We start from the raw sequence: 23450 nt of genomic DNA on the forward strand, positions 1-23450 counted from the left end.
GAAAATGGAGGGTCCCTAGACCTGCACAGTTCCCATCCAGACAGCAGCAGAACTAATCTTGCAGGAACTGCTCCGGCTCTCTTTCCACTGCAGTCCTGCTCTCCTTGCACTGGCTCCAGCACTTGTTGGGGCTGCTGTGAGCCATCCCGGCATGTTAACCCTGCAAAAAACTGACAGAGCAGCAAAAGTCAAGTGAACAGCTTTCTGCGGAGCTAGCGTATTGAGCTGGATCAGCAACAGGGCGGCGGGATACTGCTGGGAAGGGGGAGTGGGAGATACGCGCCTCAGAGCCAGTGGCTGGGGCTGGGGCTGAAGTCCGTTTTGGTATCGCAGCCACAGCCTTTTGGGGGGTGAGGTGGGGTACTTTGTGCCAGGTCAGTAAGCTGAACGTGCCAGGGTGGCACAAGGGGTGGCGGGGGGAGTGGAGGGGAAAAGAAGGAAAGCAGGACATGGAGTGAAGAGTAGAAGGAGCCCAGCTTTTGGCAGAGCTGCTAGATTAGCTCGGCTGTATCACAAAACTCTGCTCGGTAAAAGGCAGCTGGTCCCACAGAGAAATTTCCCCGCCAAACAGCCAGGCCCTTCCTCCCGGAGCAGTCGCCGGAGCGCGAAGGCTGCAGGAGGAGAGGGGCAGGAGGCAGCAGGCTGGAGGACACACAGGCAGTGGGATCCCCCTTCTCCACCTGACACCCAGTTGTGTGAAACCGCAGCAGGAGTGTTAAAGCTCACAACCCACTCTGCAAACTTGATTAGGGAACTGAGACACAATTTTTAGAATGTGAAGAAAAGGCTGTAAAAAAAACCCAGGCCATGCACAACCGAACAAACAGTTGCACTTCCACAAACGTGGCTGAAGTGCCAGGGAGCAGAAACAGCAGCAGTGGCTGTGCGCTGGGGGGTGCAAGGGCACTGCCTTAAAGGCAGCATCACTGCATTGCTCCAGCCTCACAGGAACACAGAGAAAACAAAGGGCAGAGAGAAAGGACAGGTTTTCATCACGTTGTCTTGTATGACCACAGCCTCAGCTGAAGGAGAAGGAAATTACCTATTTAATAAGAAGAGATACACCCCAGTTCAGAAACCATGTGGAGGAGGAAAGATCTGGACCTAAACTAGACAATGTATGAAAATTAGGGCAGAGTCATATGTGGACCCAGGTCTCCTTCAGCAGTCCAGCAACATCCCTTTGTCCGTCATGTCTCTATCCGTCACTTGGGAGTTCCTCTGCGGATCGTTTATTCCCCTGCCCCACTAACCATCATCACGACTGCATTTTCCATCCTTCACCCTTGATTGACTCTTGATCCATCTGAAAAGGAGGTGGAGGAAGGGGAGGGAAATATGACTATTCAAAAGAAGCAGCAAAAATGCTCTCAGCAGAAATTTCACGCAAAGCGTTCAGCCTCATAGGTGAAGTGACTGAGTTCAATGGATAGTGAAGTAATTTTTCCCATAAGAATTAATGAAATAGAGGACGATGTGTCAGGGGATTAAGAAACACACACAGGATTCTCCTAATAGTCATCTGCGGGGATGCGGGCTTTCCATAGCAGTTCACTGCTCAAAAAGATCTCGTCTGCTTTATCCATGAGAATGAACACCAAGCATAAATCTTTTACTGTGAGAGTTCTGTGTCTTTTTCTGAACAGTCCCATTTTTCAGCATCATCTTCCTCAGATGAATCAAGATCAGTCAAGTCAATCAAGTATGAAGGACAAAAAAGCATGATAATGGTTGGGCCCTCAATCCCACAGATAAAGCAGCCAACATCATTTCAAAGAATGATCTACTCATTAATTCTCATGGGAAAAATTGTTTCACTCTCCATTGTATTGCTAACCATTACACTCTTCATGAGCACAATCTCGCGGGAAGGGAGGTATGACTCCATATGTGTTCTTTACTCCAGACACACTAAAGACTGTAGTTGCTTCAGAGCTTTTCCACAGCCCAGGATTTTCATTTCTGAAGCACTGAATGTTGCTTGCTCAAGAGTGAATGGGAAAGCCCAAACACGTCCATAATTGGAGCTTTGCATTTAATTGTGCTTAAGCTGTTGAGGAGTCAGGTTGTTTTTGGAGACTTAGGCAGGTTGGCTATGAGATTGCATTGCAATGAGAGAGACATGAGTATAGTCTGCACCTGCACAGCACCCAGCACAGAGGGGTTACAAATCTTGCTCAGACCTCCTGGACGTTCCTGTCATACAAGCTGCTAGCAATGCAATGGTCAGAGTCGCTGTAAAATGATACTCAAAGACAGCCTCTTCAGCTTCTGATGGGAAAAGGGAAGTGGCTTCTCTTTTTCTGCAGTATTTGCTGTCACCTATGTACCTCGACATGTCCCTTCCATAAAGAGAATCTCCTACATAAAGAGCCTTTCTGAGGCTCAGCTGGTTCCCCATCGGTTATCACAGGGTAGCTAAAGGAAAGGAGAGAGTCTCTGTGTGTGTTTGGGCATTGCAAGGCAGGATACTAAGCAGGCTCCGAAGAAAGGAAGGAGACATAGACGAAGGGAGGGAACCTGCTGATAAAGCAGATCCCGTCTGGGCCTGATGCGCCTCCGGTGCCAGTACCAAAAGTCACAGAAAGTCCCTTCTTATCTCATTGCCACCAGCAACTTGCACATGAGCACTAGGAAACTACAGCCAATTTCTTCTGGCTGTCGCTGTGTTTGGACCTCTGATAAATCAGACATAAAGTATTAAAGAGAAAAAAAATAGAATTGTCTCTTAATAGAATGTTAGTTTTTGCAAGGATTGTTTCTTCTGAAGCCTCGCAGCTAAGGATGCGCTACAAATAATCCCCAGGGAGCACAGACCGCTGTCCAATACTGACTGACTCAAGTCAGCCTCACTGGAGCAATCTTACATTTCATCATGTAAATGTCTTTCTGGGCATCTCCAACTGGGAAAGCTAGAAACCATGGAAATACAGAATAAACTGAAAAGAGGACCATCTCAGCTTTCTCTTTGTCTCAGCTAGCTTTCCTCTGAGTATGTTTAGATATTAACAATAAAGAAAACAGCAGCTGGTTTACAGTACAGCTGCCATTACATGTGGCGTTCCACTGCTGGCAGAATGACAGTGGGAAATTTTTAGGGAAAAGCTCAGTGTGGGTTGTGTGTAATAGGCTTGTGCGCAGGGAAGACATAGCCGCAAGCGGGGAATGGGAAGAAAGCAACAGCTGCACAGCCACCGCTAGGAAAGCAAAGGGAACTGACACACCGAGATCATGGAGGAGGGTATGCAGATTAATGAGGTTTGTGGAGATATGATTGACATCGGGGCTTATCAGCAGCCCTGAGTGGCAGGGACTCTCTTCCAGGAAATGGTATGGCAAATGAAGTGGAAGAAGACAAAATTATAACAATGACTCTGACAGGCTCCAAGGCAGCAGACTGCTTCAGAAAATGCTTAACCAGGCCAGAGAACAAAAGTGACATATCAGGTGCAGCTTCTCTTATGGAGGTAGCTTTGTATAACAGCAACAGAGAAAAGAAGCAGTGAAGATACAACTCATTTGTGATAGAAAATTTTTCATATTGCAGACAGCTAAAAATCTGACATAATTTATCTTACAGGAAGGACCATTGTTTACAAAGGGATTGTATCAAAAACTGCCTATTCTTCTGTGCTGTCCTCCTGTCACCTTATCTGTCAAGCCTCTCCGGCTTTGTTGTACCATCCAGTAACACCTCGGTGTTTTACTGTCAGACTTTTGACACTCAAACTTCTTTATAAGCCAGCGTGACTGGCACCTACGACTGACCTACCCCTGACGTTTGGTGGGAGTTGAGGCGTTTTCCACAACTTGCTTTCTGCAGGGCAAGGTTTCACTGGATATCCCCAGCCAGGGAGTTCAGCTGCTGAGCCAACAAGGGGCTCAAGGTTTCCCTGAGGATGCTGAGGGCAACTGTCCTCGCCAAAAGGGACTTTGGTTTAAAGAGGGGGCAGTTGGGTGAGGCCGAGGCTGACTGCATCCCAAGCCCATGTGCCTGATGGTTTCACAGGGACTGTTGTAGTCCTGGGGCATAATTAGCTTCTGCAGGGTTTGTGCAATAGAGCAGAGAGACAGCCGAGAGACAAGGACCCTTGTCCAGCTTCCCGGAGAGCCAGAGGACAGAGCTGCTGAAGCGGCTCTTGGTGAGCCCTTGTTCCACATACCCTCCGCAGGCAGGCTGCCTGGCACCCCCTTCCCCACGAACATGGCCCTTGGGATATTGCCTTTGGCGCTTGACCTTGCTTTGTAATGAGTGTCCACGGACTCCGAGGTAATTGAAACATCCCCATTTTAAAATCTGTGATGCACTCACTCTTCTGTAAAGAATACGCTTATAATTAAGTCCTACAGGCAGGGCCAGAGGTCCGAAATGGATTTTTCTTCCCCTTTTTGTTTCTCTACTTTCTTTCCTCCTCTCCACACACTAGTTTCACAGAAGTTTCTTACGCTGACCTCAGAGGTGACCATGTTTTCATTTCGGGCACTCGACCTATTGTTCTGAGCATTGTATTTAACTACACTGAGCTCTTAGCTCCTCCAAATAAGGGGATTACTATCTCTCTATGAATTTTGAAAAAAAAAATGCTGCAGGAAATGTCAGTTTCACAGTTTCTGGGCTTTGTATTTAGAGAAGAAGGATTACTGTGACAGGCAGGGAATTACCAGCTCCTGATCCAGGCGAATACGGAGGCAGACACGGATCCTTACCAGATATCCCAGAAATGCAGGCAGCCTGTCTCCCAAGCCTCAGGAGGAAATTTGTACCACCACAGTACCAACCCTGCCACATTTGATCTGACTCCCTCTGCTACCAGGCTACTTGCAGCAGGGCACCCACCACAGGGCTGGTGCTCACACGGGCGCTGCCCAGCTGGCAGCAGGGACATGCATCCAATGTCCTCCCTCAAAATGCAGCACCTGGTCATTTCCTGGGCCCTGGCTGAAGACCTCTTTTTCTTCCTCAGCTTGTCCCTAGTAATTCCTGTAATAAACAACACAAGTCTTGGTGAGCAGACGAGCTTCTGGGACCCGCTTTCCTCCAGTTTGGTATCACTCAGTTGGATGACCTGTTTCACAAGGTGAGAAGGCAAAGGAAAGCTTTTCCTGCAATAGGATGCCAATAATAGCTACTTTCGGGTGGACTGCCTGGGGACAAACCAGGTGACTGAGTGCACACTGAATCCCTGGGGATCCTCTGACATTTCATAATACAAGTACGCTCACTTGCCTGTACTCAAGGGTGTGTGCTACATGGGGGGAATCAGCTACTGCTTTCATGACACTGGTAGGAACTTCAGATATTTGAGATTTCTGTTTCCATCTCAAACTTGTCTGAAACTGAACGAAAGAAATTATGAGTTCGAGACATTCAAAAAGCAGACAGCTAACAAGACAAACTGCATTTCCTTAAGAAGCGATCTAAAAATATAGGAAAGACACAATACTGGCCAAGATTTCTCCTCAGGTTGGCTGTTCTCATCCCAGGGCTCCTTAGCTCAAGTTGCAGGCATTTTCTCTCTCAGACACAAACCCTTCTTGACAGGATGGGCAAGCTCTGCCTTGGGCAGCCAGCAAGCCAGCAAGCCCCCCCTCGTAGTTGCAGCAGCCACCGATGCCAGCTCAGGCATCCTGTGCTGCCCTTGAGGCTGTCCCCCCTGGTGGGCCTGATCCTTGCTGCATCCAGCTCATTGTTCCCCCTGAAAGTGTGAGTAGAAGTGTTATCACAGCTCTTCACAAGCTCTCTGCCCACTAACCATGTCTCCATTTCTGGCTGCTGGACTAACCCCCACCGCCGTGCTGACCATACCAGGTGCCAGGAAAGGGCAGTGGAGCCTGGTGGAGCTCCAGGGAGAAAGAAGATGGAGGAGAACCAGACTAGAAGAGTTTGTCAAGTACAGAGCAGCATGGGAGAATACAGTATGTACGAGTTTAAAGAGAGAGAGGAAAAGAATGAGACTCTGGGAAGAAGCAAGGCATGGAAAAGCCCAGAAAGAGGCCAGTATGTACAGCTCCTAATTACAGTGATACCTGCCTTGTCCTTACTAGTGATATCTGATAATGTCTCCTCCCAAAAAACTTAATTGCATTGACATAATCAGAAGTCATTTCAATATGTGCAGCCAATTAGTAATAATTGTGTTTCAAATAAGAAGTAAATCTACCACAAGAGTTAATATTCATCTTGAGAACAAGAATCTTTGCATAGTGTTTGAGTTACCTTAATTAAATTGACACTAAAGATAGTTCATATTCCTGAAAGTACATCCCTTGCCCTGTTATCACAGGTCAAAACAGCTCTCTGAAGCTCTCCTCCCTTTATTAAAAGCTTGCAGAATTGAACAAAATTTGATTTTTTACACGCGACGGATATGGTAAGTATTATTATATGTGGGCTTGTCCACATGATTAAGTTGCATAGAGAAAAAGAACTGCTGCTTAAAAATGCTATAACATTGCCAAGTCTCACACAAATAGGGACAGATATGAGTCTTGCCCTGTGTCAATTAATATCATACTTGTCAGGGTATGATCTAACATTCAGGATTGCATGCAACAGTACAGATCCAGGTTTAGCCATGTTTCCCCATTTTAAAATCATGTATGAAATTATACATAAAAGGTGAAATCATGTATGAAAAGATAATATTGCAGTTAAGATGGAATTTTATAGCTTGTACAAAAATGAGGAGCTCTGGTATCAAGTAGCTATGCAGCTGCACTTGTCTTTAGTTTTCAAAATATGATGCTTATTAGCAAGAAACTATTTCAAACCAACTGCCTAAATCTGTAAATGCAAGACTGTTTTTTATCTGTTTAGTAAACTGAAAGAGTAAATAGTAATACTTGAGCTAATAGTTGTTTCTGCAAGGATCTGCTTTATTTTGGTGTTTCTGAGATTACCCAAATGTTAGCTATCCAGCTAAATTGGCTATATATACTCAGCTCAGCCTGTCCTGAGCCTGAATGATTTTAAAAGGATTATAACCCTGGATGAAATTGCAAGCCAGATCTAGGGCATCTGTGCCTGTTGTATTGCTGTTGGCTGTTGCACTGTCTACCAATATCATTCAATCTCTCGTTGTTTTCTGCATCTAGTTTTTGTAAACATAGTAAATAATAGTGCCACTAGCTTAGGCAATGCTTTTTCAATTGCAGATCTCAAAGCTGATAATGAATAGCAGGTAAGCATTATTAAGAAGATTTTGCTGAAACCTAAGTAGAGCAATTCAAAGCAATTTTTACATGAGATACTGTGTTTCAGATGTGAACCTGCCATGACAAAAGAGCAAGCTTATGTTTCTGCATCTGACATAAATCTCTCCGGCAACGTGTTAACAAATGTCACTCTTCAGTCACCTTCTGAGAAAGGACCAGACTGCAGGACAACCACTTTTGTGGGGAGCTCAGGAGAGAACATATTTTTACCAAACCCTAGAGTTTTCTTTCAGTTCTGAAAAATGAGTCTATAGTGGTTTATACACAGAAGACATAAGTACCTCTGGTTTCACGTTTCCTTCTGGTTTTGTTCCTTTGCACAGAGTTGCATCTATTTTCAAATGATTATAATTTCCTTTTCCATTCCTTGGAAACTAGCTCTCGCATGCACTAATGTCAAATTCCATCTTTCCTTCATACTTCATATCTTGTGCCATGCTGTGATTTACTTAAACCAGCGGATGGGAGGCATTAGACTGCTCACAGCAGACAAGGAGGTTGTATTAAAGCCTTTTCAGTTTAATTTAACTTGCTAATTTTAATCAAAACTTTAATAAAACATCAACGGAACTGCAAATGTTAATGCGGGGGTGTATGCTTCTATTTCTTAGGTTAGTTGGGGAATTCTAGAAAAATCATCTTTATAATTGGGATTGTAGCTGCTGTCACAACTACAGTTACACAATTAAATGTAGATACATGAAGAGCACAGCTGAGATCCCAGGTCAGAAAAAAAAAGCAAACTCTGTATGGGCTGTGAGATACCTGTATACATCTTAGCTGCTCTAGAGGGATCTTCGTGTTCTTCCAAGCGGTCACCGGGCAGCAGAGGGCAACACAGTCACAAAAACACAGAAAAGGTCCATAGGCTCTTTGTAAACATGTAACCCAATCCCACATCTATCTGTGTTAATACAAATAGGATTAGGCGCCTACTGAACAAATGTACTGCAACAAATGATGAGCTATTTTGCATAATTAAAATTTTGGTGTGGCCTGGAAGAAAAAATTGTAAGAAAGTGATTTTTACTATTGACAGCAATGCTACAACTTCTAGACCAGATCCTGAGTGTGAGTAATTCGGTGCAACATGTCTACACCTATGTGGTATCCTGGTATCCTGATATCCTGAGGCGAGTGGTATGGATGGGCTTGCTTCCATACTGCACCCAGGCTTTTCCTCCAGGCAAGCTGACTTCACTTCAGAATGGAGTTTCAGTGAGGAAAAACATGCTGGCAGTGAGGATGCTCACCAGAGTAGGAACCCAGTCCGAAACAATAGATAAGGAAACTTGGCAGGACAGAGGCATCGACCGGAGATTCTGACCTTTTTCTAAAAATAGTCACTGTCTGTATGTCAAGTCTCAGAGAATATAAAAACAGGCATATCAGCTTGGCTCAAATGCCCATTTATACTTTTGTGACAATGACAAGAAGTAGATGCTAGAGAAGAGTTTATGAAAGGACATGCACGTAGAGATACTGCCCCAGGATACTCTGCCAGCCAACAACAACCTGCAGATTGGGCACTGCCTGAACAGCGTGTGGTGCATTTGTGTTATCTAGCCCTTAATGGATTTCTCTGGTGACCTTTTAAACTCACAAAAACCTTTAGCATCCTCCATCTCCTGTGGCATGGAGTTCTGCAGAGTCCTTACATGGTGTTTGAAGAGCCACAGCTTTTCTATCCTGAAAGCACCCACTTGGTAGTTTCCCTCAGGTCTTTTGGTGCTTGCGTTGGAAGAGGCAACAAAAACTGTACTTCATTCCCCTTCTCCACGGTGCTCAGCATTGTACAGGCTAATTTCATTTTTCCTCTCAGTCATCTCCTCTCCAGCTAGAATAATTCAATCTTATATTCCTTCTATAGGAGCAACTTCATTCCTTTGATCACTTTTGCAATTCTGCTCTGAAACTTTTTCAGTCCTACTCTATTTCTTATGATTGGGAGTTGAACATTCAACCTCTGTGTTCCAGAGGAAGACTGTAAACTGCAATAAAATAACTTTTTTGAAGATTACCAAGTTATGACATGATTGTAACTGCCTATCTGTCTTTTCATGATGCAGCAAAAACATGCGATAGTGTTATACCTCTCTAACTTAAACCAACAACAACCAGAAGTCTAGTGAAACTAAAGAAAATCAGAGGACAACAAAAATCTTTTCTTCTACTTATTCCTTTCCCTCCATCCTAGAGATGAAAAGGCTTACAAACTAATGTCTCCTTTCTGATTCTGTGACACAGCATTCAGCTTCTTATTATAATGGCATCTAGTCTTATCTCATTCCCATAGACAAAGAGGCAATTTCATGTTTCCAAGCCATGCACAGCTTTTCTTTTCTCATCACAAATTCTGCTGTTCTAGCATATCAGATATAACTCGGTTGCTATGGAATTCAGTTTGTCTACTGCTGTTAAAAGATGACTGGCTGTCTAACGTAGCAGTGTGATGCTCAGATGGCCAGGGTCTACAGTATCTGGCACACCGGAGGTAGCTCCTGCTCCCTCTTCAGGCCTTTATGACCCTATTTGCACTTTCCATATGAGTTCTGACCAAAAAACCTATCATTGCTTTTTCTTTTCTCTTTATGAAGCAAAATCAACCACTAAGGATCTTTGAACATACTTTTCCATTTTTAGAATGGGAAAAGGCACAAATACAATCTGTAGCTTTGGTTATAATCAGTCTGCTCACTATTACTGAGAGTATTTATGAAAATACTGTGGCAGCCTTTGGCTCACCAACGCTATGTCCCCCTACCTCCCAGGGCATGGCAGTCTGCTGCAGAATGCTAGCTTTTTTGCACTAGAGTAGGAGGGATACATGTTGAAGGTGGATGGTCATTTTCTTAGGTCGGGATCACCAGCTGACCCTCAGGAATAATGCTTCTCTGTGCATATTGCCAATATTTGTAGCATGAGGACCCATGCTGGGGCTCACAAGGTTTGTCAAATCAAGTGCCATGCTGTAAAACACGGATGCATTGGTCTAGTCCCAAATGCCTGCAGAAAATAAAAGCATCTCCTGAACATATGGAAGGTGTTGGTTCTTCTTTTAAATAACAAGGAAACATGCACAGGAGCTGCGCCGCACCGGGGAATACATGCGACCCACCCGGGCGGTCACTGCCGTGTGTGCAGGCAGGCACGCCGGCCACGCTGCTGCGAGCGCTCCTGAATGGCGTCCAGCTGTGATCTGATACAGATGTACTATGAGACCGGACAAAGGATTTCCTCTGTTCTCTTCCCTACAGTATTTGCACGCAGCCCAAGGACAACTCACGATCCTATAAATGTAAGTTACCTAGCAAAGTTTTTCGACTTCCAGGATACGATCTACCTCAGATCCAAAAGAAAGCACTGATTTATAGTTTGGCAGTTCCAAACTCTGTAAGAAATGTAAATCAGATGCAGGTTTCCTTTTGCTGCCTCTTATGGTGGGAGACATGAAGGCAGAAAAAGGCAGAAACTCTATAGACCTATTATGAAGAGGTTGGAAAAAATAATGGAAGTCACAAATGTATTTTTTCCAAGTGTATGCTTATTGACTCCTATCTCTGAAATGACACTGGCTAGTTTCAAAACTGATTCACAGGTGTTATATTGTTGACTACCAAGAAAACATAGCATCCCACTGGATCAAAGAAACAGACAGCCTCATCAAAGAAAGACCAGACACAACGGATTAAATCTTGCATGTCACTGGAAAACCACCTATGAAATCAGAAGGAAAATGGAGACAGTCAGAGGATACATGCTTGGACTTCATAGTCTGCCAGGATCAAAATATCAAAATCCAACTCACACTGTGTAAAAGCACTGCATTGTTCAGCTAGCATTCACTTTATCGTTACAGAAAAGACTGCCAACCGATATACATCTCTTGGCTAGAGAACATTGATTTTTGTCATAGAAGAGACAGGAAATAGTTAAAATATCTGTAGGTGCTTATTTTTTAACAGCAAAATAATCCTTATATTATAAAACAGGTTAAACCTGTTTGAGTGATTAGCGGGTAAGCAATTCAGGGCAAAGTTTTGCAATGTCTGTTCTCCTGCTGCCAGCTGCCCAAGACTGGGTGGTTATTGTGAGAGAAGAGCAGAAGCACAGAACCTGGAAAACATGCTGGTGCAGAGCCTGACTATTTGGTGTAAAGCAGCCAGGAGAGGCTCGCTGAAGGGTATCCTAAATTAACACTCTTTGATCAGCAATCTTAAACCTAAGGTCTCCTTAGATACCAAGCACTTGGACAGTTTAAGAAACTTAGCAGAACATTTGGGGATTTCCTTATTACAGTCCAGGTAGATCAAAAGAAAGATTTAAAATACCAAACACAGTACTTGGATATCTCTCTATCTGTTCCATCAAACGAATATAGGAGTACAGAAATCCCTGTTAAAATGGACTCTGGCCAGTCCTGGAGTCAAAGGTATGCTCAGCATCTTTTCTTCTCTGGGAAGATCTGTGGGGGAGGAAAAGGCTGTCCTAGGAAATGGAGGCAAGTGGTTACACATCTGCACCACGGCCAGTTAGGCAGCCTGTCATGGGGCCAGGAAACCCCTGAATTAGGAAAAATAAATAACTCCTACAGTGAGCCACTGTACTGCTGTGAGGTATGAATAACTCTTCCAGGAGCCTACCGGTGTAGGAGGATTCTTCCTCTCAACCTCTGATTTGCTCTCAGCCTCAGAGTTTCATTAGTGAAATGGTAACAAAGATATTTTTAAAAAATAAATGCACGCACTCTTATGCAGGGAAGCATACAATATACTGGCTAATTCAGATGAAAAACAAACAAGTATGGCCTAGTAGTTTTCCATTTGTGTAAGAAAACTACTGGCAGTACAGTGGAGATTGGTCTGCGAAGGTGTTCTCCCAGCAGATGGAGTGGTCCTTTGATTAGAAAAAAATAAGAAACACCATCTCCCTGGGAGACTTTTAATTTGGATGTCTTCTTTCCCTGAAATCCCCCCACCTTAGGGGAGATGGCAGTTTAAGTTAAGTGCTCTGGAGACTGTCAATAATTTTTTGACTTATGCCCAGCACTCAGAACAAGGACCTAGAAATATTTGTGTGAGCACTGACAATCATCAGTATGGAAAAAATAAATAAATAAGTAAAAGATCAAAGCACTTATCTATTGTGTCCCATTTCCTCTCCACTAAACATGGCATTGAAGCCTGTGCTTGCCACGGGTGCCCGGCTGCTGCAGGCACTCTGTGGTCGCTCCCACACAGCAGCAGAGACAGCACTGTAGCACCCATGTCAAAAGGCTGCTCCTGCTGCTCCCCCACAGAGTCAGGGAAAGAGTCACTCCGAACAGGGCAATTCAGAGTGAGAGACTTTATTCAACTGTCTTTATCTTTCCAGAGAGAACTTTCATTTTTCTTGCCATATTTGAAAAGATGAGTGTCTTAATTAAGAGATATCTCTTAATAAGGGGTCACTTTTAAGTCATTTTTAACAAAGTGTGTATATATCAAGCTTTGCAACCTCCTGCAGAGGTTGGGAATTTTTTTTTGCATGTAGATTATGTTGTCCAGTTCATGGAGAATTGTTATTGACAGGGATAGAAATGTCTCTTCTCTCAATTACACTAACTTTATTGCTCTGGATTAGACTAACTTTATTGCTCCTGCTCCTAATCACATCAGTGTTGATGAGTGGAAAGTTTGTTTTTCAGTTGGAAAATCAATCTAACTCTAGCTGTCTAGAAACAAGACTCCACTGTAAATTAATTGTCAGCGATCCCTTGATGATCAGTGATGAACGACAGGCTCCATCAGAAGGTGTTTCATTCACTGAGGTAGTAGACTCCGTCCTTTCAAGCTGCACATACATTCCCTGTTAGAGTGGCACTCCAAATCTTGAATTATTCATCTAAGGAATCTGCAACTGAAGAATCTGTACTTTGGGGACTCTCCAGAAGCACTTCTCGAGGTGTGACTAATTCCACTAATTTTTCATTTATAGTTGATAATAACAAGGGTGATGAAATGCTGCTTTAAGGACATTAGAAACATGCAGCTCACTATGACACACTCGCTATCCTTTGTGTTCCTGAAATAACTGAGCCTTGTTGTCTCTTGCAGTACCTGGCTCGTGTATCAGGAGTCACATATCAGTTAGAGGAACCACACAGCAACAGTCCGGCATGCTTGTACCTGGTGTTCTTTTTCAGGGCTTCAGGGCAGAAAATGGAGCTACTGAGATGAGAATCCAGGCTTTGACTCATATTCTATGAATAATTCAAAAGTTATTGTTTTGTTTCTTGCAGTTTAGTTAATTTGTGCTCAGCTGATTAAAAATTACTCTGCAAAAACAAATCACTTCAATGACTTAATGCCAGACCACAAAATAGGGTGAGTAATAATCCATCTAATTCTTTATTCAGCTGCAGGACAAAAAAAAATCACAACAAAACAAAAAAATGCCATGCAATACTTCAGTGTTATGTTACTGCCATACTGCTGTTTGCTGAGGCTGGTTTACCTGGAGGCTCTAAAGCTACAGTTTCAACCTTGGTTAAACAAGCTTCACTCCCTGGGAGAAGGCAAATGCCGTTCTTCTGACCTCTGCTACTTTAAAAGCCAATGAGTCCTCTACAACAACTCTACAGACATCACTGCCATGGGATATGCTGAATTAGAGAGTCTCCAAAACATTTCCTGCCCAGTCTCTGGCCACCCATGTACCCTACTCAGTGTTGATAGATTACAGTTGACTTGTACTACTGAACTGCCTTTCTAAATCAGCGTTCTGGAGCCCGCTTTCAGGTGGGGGAGTCAAAATCTTGGCAGCAAACATGGCCCATTAACCACTGCATATGTCCACTTTATGTCCAGTGCTGTCACAGCTGCTAGAAGTTAGGATAACATTGACTCTAGGAAGGACAGAGAAATGAGATGATAGAGGGAGCCATTCTAGTATAAATTATCAGAAGTAGGTATATTTTATACTAGGATCAGACTATTCTCCAGTTTTTCTAAGAAGTGTTTGCACAGATGTGAAATCCCTGACTCTAAATACATCCCTTTCTCCTGTCACATGACCACAGTTGTTTTGTAACCTGGAAGCCCACCTGAATTTCAGAACCAATAACTTTGTCAGTTATTAGCATAATAGTTCACATAAATAGACTGTCGAATGTGAATGTACCCATTTTTCTCACCCTGTACCTTACGTAGGCATGATGAACTTACTCACCCACTAGAGGCTCCGTAGTGATCATCTACCATTTTTTCTCAGTTTTCTTGAAAACTCTGATTTGTTTGAGAAAGTATCCTACCATAATTAGCAATATATTGACATACTGTGATGTCTATTGTCCCAAAGAAGTTGCCATGCCAGAACTTTGACCCACATTTCTAAAATACACTTTGGGATAAAGTAACAGCTGCATCATGCTTGGTACTTTCCAAAACCAGATGATACTGCCATTTAACTATCAAAAATAGAAGTCTCAAAAGTATAAAAATAGCTGAAATATTTATACTGTTCACGTGACAATCGTTGCATAAGATCACAAATAATGCAGTGTGAAAAGTGGAATTTCTACGCATCATTTCTCTTTCTTCTCCTGAACGTTTATTATTGCACCTCCAGCCTTCACATGCATATTTGCACGGATTTGTTGTAACAGACGTGCACGTGTACCGTTAAATTACCGGCTGTAATACTGGAACGTGTGTTCCAGAGTGTCTGCCTGACACTGGTCTCACATCCTTTCAATATGTATACGAAGGAGGCAACAAGAATAGTACCAGATGGCAATGGGAATGGAAATGATGTGACGTACATATGTGATGCAATTTTCTTTTTTTTTTTTTCTTGTGAATAAAAGCATCTTGTGAAAAGAGGAATTAGTGTAGTATTTATAACAGTCCTTCATAAACATCCCCAAATTCCAAGCAGAAGACAAAAGGCATGAATCATATCACAGCAGGCACTATAGCTGGGGAAGTGGCCTTTATGAAGATTGCTTCCGTAATTTGGGCTCCAGAATGAAAGAGGGCTGCTCTTAGAAGATCTGTAGGAAGTTGATAATGGCTTATTTAATTGTAGTATCACCAATAAAAATCTGGGTTTTCATCAAGAACACTTCCTTAGCTAAAAATGTCATGATTCTTCAAGCTGTAGTTTGATCCTGTTAATTTCATCTATAAATGATATAAAGCCAAAGAAGCAGATTGGGACATTATAGTTTCCTTTAAAAGGAAACTTTTAGACTGTGGCTGCAATCCACACCATACAAGAAGATAAAACCGACAGAAGGTGATTTGGTAGACAGAAGTAAAACTCATGTATCAGATATTGCAAAGGAGGGATAATCCTTCTCTTTATCAATTAAAGAGGAAGACCGACTATACTTTGCTCTTATATATGACCATTCAGTTAAATGTCTCCCATCAACTGACAAGAATTAAGGGTAATTCTCCTCTTACTTCGTTTTCCGTTGGTTTTGGTGACAGTTTTATGTGATTAACCTAGAGCTCGATTTGGCTCCATTCAGCTGGCATCATATCCTTTGCACCAGAGTATCATCATGTTCATATTATTAGCATGGAAATCCTGAAACATAAAGGACTTCAGCAAGGCTCTAAGTCAAGTGATCAAAAGCAACTTCTGATGTTTAACAAACAATGTAAGACCTCCTAGAATCTCAGCATTGATAGACACCACCTGACAAATCAAAGGGATCTATGGATACTGATTACTTTCTGATGTATCTCTTTTCAGGTATCCACACCAGAAAATAGCCTACATATTTTCTTCACAATTAAATAGCAAAACTTTGGCAAAGATGAGGGCAGATCTCAGGGAAATATGGTGATTCCTGTTTTGATTTGTACCTAGATTTTTCCCTCTGAAAGCATACAGCAATTCTAGCTTTATAACTTCAACACAGAGCTCAATTACTTTGGGAAGCAATGGTTGGGGGCTTTGGTGAGCTGGAGGCACTGCTGTACCCAGATAGCCGAATACATTCCCTGGTACACCTAAAAAAGGAGCACACAGGCCAGCGGCTCCTATAAGTCACAGGTATCTGGAGATGAAGGACAGGGACGGCCAATTAATACTCGTAACTAGGTGCTATTACAATGTTATCACTGGCTTTGTGCCCTGTTCTGTCCTGCTTTCTATGGCTTAGCTTGGAGTTTCCAGCTCTTACCTTTGCATCGCCCATCCCCAGTGCAGAGCCTGCAGCTGGATCCACAGGACGCATAGAGAGCACAACAGATATGCGGACCAGGAAGGTGAAGAAGCTCTTCTTGCACACACAGACATTTGGGCCCAACTCACCTCACCCTGTTCAAGGGTTCACAGCACTGAGCTGCTCCACAGCTGGGCTTCACCGGCTACTTCATGGCATTTATCACAGCACAAGTGCTGAAGGTCAGGGCCGAGAATCAGGCAGAGGCACTTGAGGAAGCTTGCACAACACCACTGCCTCCACGGTTAAGCATCAGGAAAGCAATAGGGAATGGATACAATGAGATGCTAATGGAAATGTATCACTGAGAGGACAGGCCTCCAGACTGCTAGGACTGCAATCAGCGCCATGGGAAGATAAGGCTGGAGAATTCCTTTGCTCTCTCGCATTGAACTGAAGAACTGCTAATGATAGCTGACAACAGCTCTAAGGAGAAGAATGGATAAAAGCAGCGCTCTCTCAAGCAAAACTTCAAAGCATGAACAGGCCAAAAATTCTGAGAGCTGTCTACTTGTGACAAATATCAGGCTGCCTGCAGATTATTCCACACAATAATAAGAGCCTTAAGGACATAGGCAAGATAGGGCATTATGATAGCCACAAAATCAAAGACTAGCCACCACCATCACAGTCACACATAAGGTATGGCTGAAGTGATAACCAGTGCTCCCTAGTAACAATTTTACAGGCTGTGTGAGATTGCACGGCATTCAAGAAAGTTGATCAGCATGAAAAGCAGGGTGGGAGGGAGGAAGATTTATTACACAGAAATTTACAACGTAGTCATCACTGAAAGCCATGCATTGCCATTGCTTTTACACAAACTGTTGGAGCAAATTTGATCATATGTGACATTTCACACATTTTCATCAGTGGGGAAAAATTCTATAGCCAGTATTTTGGAAAACAAGAAATTTAAAGTCAAATTAGAAAACAAATATCATCTTCTGTCAGTTTTGCTGGCTGAAGGAATTGTCAGTGCTCAGAGAAAAATGGCTTTTGGGGGAGTAATTATTACCTTGATTTTGAATTTGCTTTCTCTCTGGTGGGACTCAGTAACTGAGACAGGCTTGCTCTGATCATGTCAGCAGTGTCACAACAATCTGAGGATGACAGCTTATTTTCTCATGACTGCTTAAAGTACAGACAAATGTCTAGCTGATGCTATATCATAAGAGCCAGTGATGAGTAAACTGAAGCCATTAATAAGACAACGCTGTAGCTGCATAAATTAGATGTATTCCTGAGGGACATTAAAGCATCCATTACTTTTCACCCTTTTGAAATAGCTGCAGTCTTTTTCTACCTGCAACCTCACCAACCTGCTGAAAGCTTGTATGTCTACAGCACATCCATTATTGAAGGGGACTGCATAATATATCATAAACAAGCAAAGAGTCACTTATTTTGTCTTCCTAAATTCCCTTATCACTACAGAACACACTAATTTATTATAATAGCTATATCCATGTCCTAATTTGCATCCATTGCACTCCCTCCATTATGTTCTGTGACGAGCTGTTTGCTGCACAGGTATTATTTTTAACAGCTGTGAAACACTATAGAGTCCCTTTTTTGGCATAAAATCAATATAACTCCAAATCCCACCTTGCTCACATTTTTTTCCATTGCAAGTTCATCTTTGAAGAGAAATTTAATCCCATTCTAACATTTTCCCGTATGCTGCTCAAAAAATAACATTATTATTCAACAGTCAGATGACTTTTCATCATTTGGTGAAGTAAAAGCTGCTCAGAGAGAAAAGGCTCAAGACTTGTCAGCAGTACATACAAAACTCAGTTGCTCAGCAGTGGGCCAGAGCTCCAATAAGCCATATCGTTCCTACCACAGACATAGGAGATACATGTGAAAGGCGAAAAGCGTGGGAAGGAGACAAGGGAAGGAACCGAAGGAAGGCAGAGCACCAGGGGGTTGATGTAGTCTTTTTCTGTTGCTGCCTGGAGATGATATGGGATCGCTGTATATAGCTGCTTCAGTGACAGGAGCCGTAACTCCTGCCGAGTACCTGCTATCCCTCACATCTTCCACCGCAGCCACCACTGCTGTCCCCAAGGAACCACATAGATGGGCAGCAGGATGCAGCTGCTCTGCACTCCAGCAGGCCACTGCCTTGGGCTGCTGCCTACATCGCTGGTGCTTGCAGTGCCAGCTGCGGCCATAGCAGAGCACAGTGGAGAGTCCTGTCCCTCCAGCCTTGGATTTAGTCCCCTGGATTTAGACACAGCGAGATAACTGGGAGCTGTGGTGTGAGAGGCTCTAATGTCGCAGACGAGTGGAGGAGACGTCCCACTCTTGTGTCTGCCCTGGAGGAGTGCTAGCAGCCATCTGGAGACATGGCAGGTAAGGCTGAATGTTGTGTACATGCAAATATATAGGGTGACTGCGAATTTCAACGAGACTTTCTTTGCTTTACTGTTCTCACAGAGGAGAGGAGAGGAGAGGAGAGGAGAGGAGAGGAGAGGAGAGGAGAGGAGAGGAGAGGAGAGGAGAGGAGAGGAGAGGATAATTTTCTCCCTGCTTTCCTCTTTGAGGATAATCTGGTAGCTGGTGCTGCATCTCCTCCCAGCTGCTACCATATCTGTTAGGGACTTGGGAAAGAGGGAAAAGTTGTTCATCCTTCAGAAAAGAGAGATAGAAGGGACACTGCACAAGCTTCATTTTCAAGTTACTTCATTGCTTGTCTCAATCCACATGCATCTTTCCTAGGGTTTTCTTCATTCATGCATTCATTTATTTTCCTGCAGTATCTCCTATTTAAATTCAGCTTGCAACTCTCCTGCCATCATATGGCATCATAACAGAGCAGCAGGTGAACACTGCTATTCCCCCTCCTGTTATGCCCCAATTTATTCTGTGGCTCTGGGCCACACTTTACTGGTGAGCTGCTGCTTACCAAAAATGGATTTCCTTTGCTAGATCCCTGCCAGGCAGGACTTGGCTACACAAATAAACAGGATCAGTGCTTAATGTGTCACTGAGCAAAGATGCCCAGAGGGCTGGTCTCCCTGGAGCTGTGTTTGTTTGCCCAACTACATCTGTCTCCACTGGACTAGCCCCTGAGGATGACAAGCGATGACACTAGGGCTGTGCTGTCCCTTGTTTTCTTCCAAGGAGAAAAAGCTTTTCATAATGGTTAAAGCCCACAGCAGCCTTTCAGCTGAACATGAATCAACAAAATGCAAGTGGTCTCTAGCTTTGTGTCCTCCAGAATACCCTACCAGGATATCCCCATCACTAAATTGAAGTGTATAGCCGGAAAGAAATGATAACACAGAAATGTCTATCTTTAAGACTTCTCTTTCACTTTTCTCCAGTTGTCTCACTGTTCTGACCCTCCCAACTTCCTCTTAAAAGCCCTGTTTCTTTCAAAAATCTGACCACTGAAATGGATATAAACAAACAAGACTTTCTGGAAAAAGTGCTTCAGATTTCTTCATGGTAGACAGTGTTGTTCTTTGTTTGCTATAAATTTCTACCAACTGCTATGTGATTTCACACAGTTACACTGACTATGTGATTCTGAAATTGGGCTGAAGTTTCTGCTAGCTTAGAAATAAAATCTACTCTTGAAATGTTGAAAATAATTTTCTTCCCTTTCATAAAATGTTCTCTGGACCCTGTAAGTACACTCATTTCTTTCAGTTGCTCTCATTGTAAAGGTAATTAGTGTAATGGATTTCTAAGAGTCTGAGGTGATTTCACTAAAATGTATAAAATATGTTATGTTGAACTCAACAGGAATGAACTGTGAAATTGTATTAGGTTTAGACTGGAGATTTTCACTAGGATGGAAAATTAAATCAGTCTTTGATCAGTAAGTTCAGGATCCTTACCTATTACAAAAAAAAAAAAAAAAAAGAAAAAAAAAAAAGAAACTATTTTGTTCCTCTCAATTAAAGGAGGCTTGAGGCTCCTTTCAAATATTCATTTCACCAGCTCTTCAAAGACAGGTAAATAATACCAATCTTATTAAGAAGGAAGAATCAAATTTAGAACAAATTAGTTAAAATACTGGTAACAAATTTCCTTCAGAAAATGCAGAACTGATATGCTGATTAGAGCTGCAATTAATACTGTCAGCCTAATGAGCATGCACTAACACATGTGATTTATACCTACGAGGCTCAGATGCCCTACCTTCCTTTTAGTGCATTTATCTTCCTGCTCTGGAAAAACTAATGCTTGTCTGCTGTCTCTTCTGGCTAGTGTTTGTGTCCCAGTAAGCTTTGGAAGTTTGTGACATGACAACAAGATATTCTCCTCCTCATAGTAAATACAAAAATTTCAGGATGTCAGGTTGGACCTTTACTATAAACATGAGTAGGGCAAAGTGTGTACTGCTTTCTCCCCAGAGCCCTTCTGGGCCCTAATCCCAGGTACTGGCCGAGCATTAGGACGAAGTCCATCTCACCTCATCTGAGCCATCTTAAAGTGAGGTATCTAGTCTATGCCACAGACCTAGGTCACAGCATGGGAAGAAGAGAGAACAGAAGCTCTACAAAACACTTCAGGTCAGCATAAACCACCTTTCATCTCTCTTTCCGTACAAGCTTTGACAAGCAGTCAACAAATGACATACAGCATATTACCTTTGCTTTTTCAGCAGGACCCACAGAAATGAGTGGGGCAAATGGCATCTCAGAGCAATCATGTCAGGACTCCTGCAAACCTGAGTTGAATTTGTTCATTCATAGCAGTAAGGAGCATCTTCCAGACAGGACTCCAGTGTTACAGCCACTGAAGGTAGGGCTTAATAAGCAGTTTGAGTACTTTTGACAGCAAGCCCATTGCTTGTTCTTGCTCCCACACTGAAAAACAAAGTTAATATTTAACTGAACTAAATCCCTACTTCAGCGTATTAAATGATCAGAAAAACAACTGTACAGGCACAAGTGACAGCAGGGGCAAATGGCCAAGGGGAGTGAAAACTGAGGACCTGCTCAGCTTAGAGGAACCCCCAAAAAGCTGTGGATCAAATTACTATATGAAAGCCTGGCAAGCAGTAGAGATGCTTCTCAGTGTGCAATGGATGTAGTGCTTTTGACTCCTCAGGAACCACAAAGCAGGAATCATCATGGCAACAGGGCTGAATCCCCTGCCCCATATGTCCTTCAGAGCTAAGACAGCAAGAGACTACTGTGCTGGAAACCTGCACACGTGCCAAGGTTTCCCAGATAGATCGCAGGCCTTTTGTTCATCTCCATGGCTTCACGGTCACTAGTCCCTGAGTTATGGATGGCCACATCATGTTACAGGACAAATGTGATCTAGATAAGCTGTAGGTGTTATGATCGCACTTAAGTCAATTTACTCAAAACAGAGTTTCTCCTAGATTCAAGTGTTTGTACTGGCTTTACACAGCTAAGAAAGATAGCCTGGAGCTGATCAGGCATAAAATTTGAGTGGTTTGGTCAGACAGTATCTGATCTGCCATAAATCTTATCAGCATAAAGCAGTATTCATGTCTGGATCCTAGATGAGAAATTCTAAAATTGGATTTCCTGTTTTATTAACCCAAGGCCTAAGGACAATAATAGCATGAGTCATAAAAGTTATTAGTGATTAGAGATTAGAAAGAAATAGCTGAGTGTAGAGAGGAGATATCATAAATTAAGGTTATGTTTCGGTTTGATTCTCATAGTAAATCAATTAAGATCTTACAAATAATGATATCCATTGTTGGTATCTTTCAAATGGGCCAAAAAGTCAGGCCAAAGAAACATAATACCTTGTCAATCTCATTTTAGCAGGTTGCATTTCAGTTGTACATGTGTGGCACAGATTGATATTTACCACGTACGCAAAGCTCTGCTGAAACCAAGTGGAGCGCTGGGCACGCGAGAGAAGCAGGCCCAGGCACAGGAACAGTCACTCTTCGGGAATTCTTATACAACCTTTTAAAGACTAAACAAAAACCACAGTCAGGAAAAACACAATAGAAAACACAAACTTCGAGGTGTGCATTTTCTGACTGGATGTGTCTCCATTTATCTCTCAAAGAGTATTTGGGTTTTTATAAAACAACAATACAGTGTCTAGTGAAGTTATAGTCCAATCCTCATAAAATCTCAAACCAGAGAAGAGAAAGAAAACAGGATATTTGAAGTACTCACTATCTCACATGCTGACTTTTTCTGAGATGAACATTGTTTACACTCAAATACAGCATGTGAGACTGTAAATTGATTTCATAATTCTCTTTGAATTACTAAAGACATATTTAAAAATAACAAAAATATTCAGTCATCAAAACAGGAACACTTCCTGTGTTGTCTACATAATTAAAATCAGTCCTGAAAAATGCATGAGAGTTTGGGCTCAAAATTTCATTCTTGTAAAGCAATTTTTCTCAACATACTATTAAAAGAGTTTATTCAATTTAAAAAGAAAAGGTATGAAAATCCATTTCAGTACTGAGACTGAATTACCAATATTGAAACATTGCTGAGTGTGCAGAAGGAGTAGGATAGCTATAAAGCGAAAACGGTGAGAAACAAAAGTGAAGCTAAGGACACCTACTGGTTTCACGGAGAGGCCTGGAAGAGCAGCCAGACCTACTGCTGACAGCTTGTCTTTTTGGCTTTCAGCTCCTTTTCATGTTTCCAGACTTTAATCATCTGACACATCCACATTTATGGATTGCTATGGAAGCTGGAAAACAATTATGGAAGATGGTCTGGCTGCTTCTGTGAGGTGTCAGTGCTGGAGAATTAGACATGGGAAAAACAGAAGTTATTCCCAGGCCTTGGGAACACCAAGGAGACAGGAGCACCAGAGGTCCTCAGCTGAAAGAGAAGTGGTCAGAGCAGGAAGGATTCAGGTAGCTGGGCAGAAGATATACTAAGGGAGGGCCTTGGGTGGCAGGAACCTGCAGCAAGGAAGAAAATCACCACTTCAGAGTCAACAAGAATGAGAAAGGAAGCCGGAAAAAATAGTCAAAGGGAAGGAAAGATAAAAAACAAAGAGCTAAAGGAGTCAGACAATAGTTTTTCTGTTT

General features: G+C 42.7%; 1 long non-coding RNA gene across 2 annotated transcripts in view; it reads right to left on the minus strand.

The window, feature by feature from the left end:
- The window catches only part of LOC135327163 (uncharacterized), a 36111-nt gene that overhangs the window by 4726 nt on the left and 7935 nt on the right, over positions 1 to 23450 (minus strand). The window contains exons 1-3 of one of the 2 annotated variants that reach the window (XR_010387296.1): positions 22973 to 23105; positions 22247 to 22357; positions 21043 to 21261 (exon numbers count right to left, since the gene is read on the minus strand). The exons of the other annotated variant lie outside the window; for it this stretch is intronic. This is a non-coding gene — a long non-coding RNA (uncharacterized LOC135327163). Of the gene's footprint in view, positions 1 to 21042; positions 21262 to 22246; positions 22358 to 22972; positions 23106 to 23450 lie in introns of those variants that run through there. 2 annotated transcript variants of the gene reach the window in all.

This window comes from Dromaius novaehollandiae, chromosome 1 (genome assembly GCF_036370855.1).
Source record: "Dromaius novaehollandiae isolate bDroNov1 chromosome 1, bDroNov1.hap1, whole genome shotgun sequence".
Lineage (NCBI taxonomy): Eukaryota > Metazoa > Chordata > Aves > Casuariiformes > Dromaiidae > Dromaius > Dromaius novaehollandiae.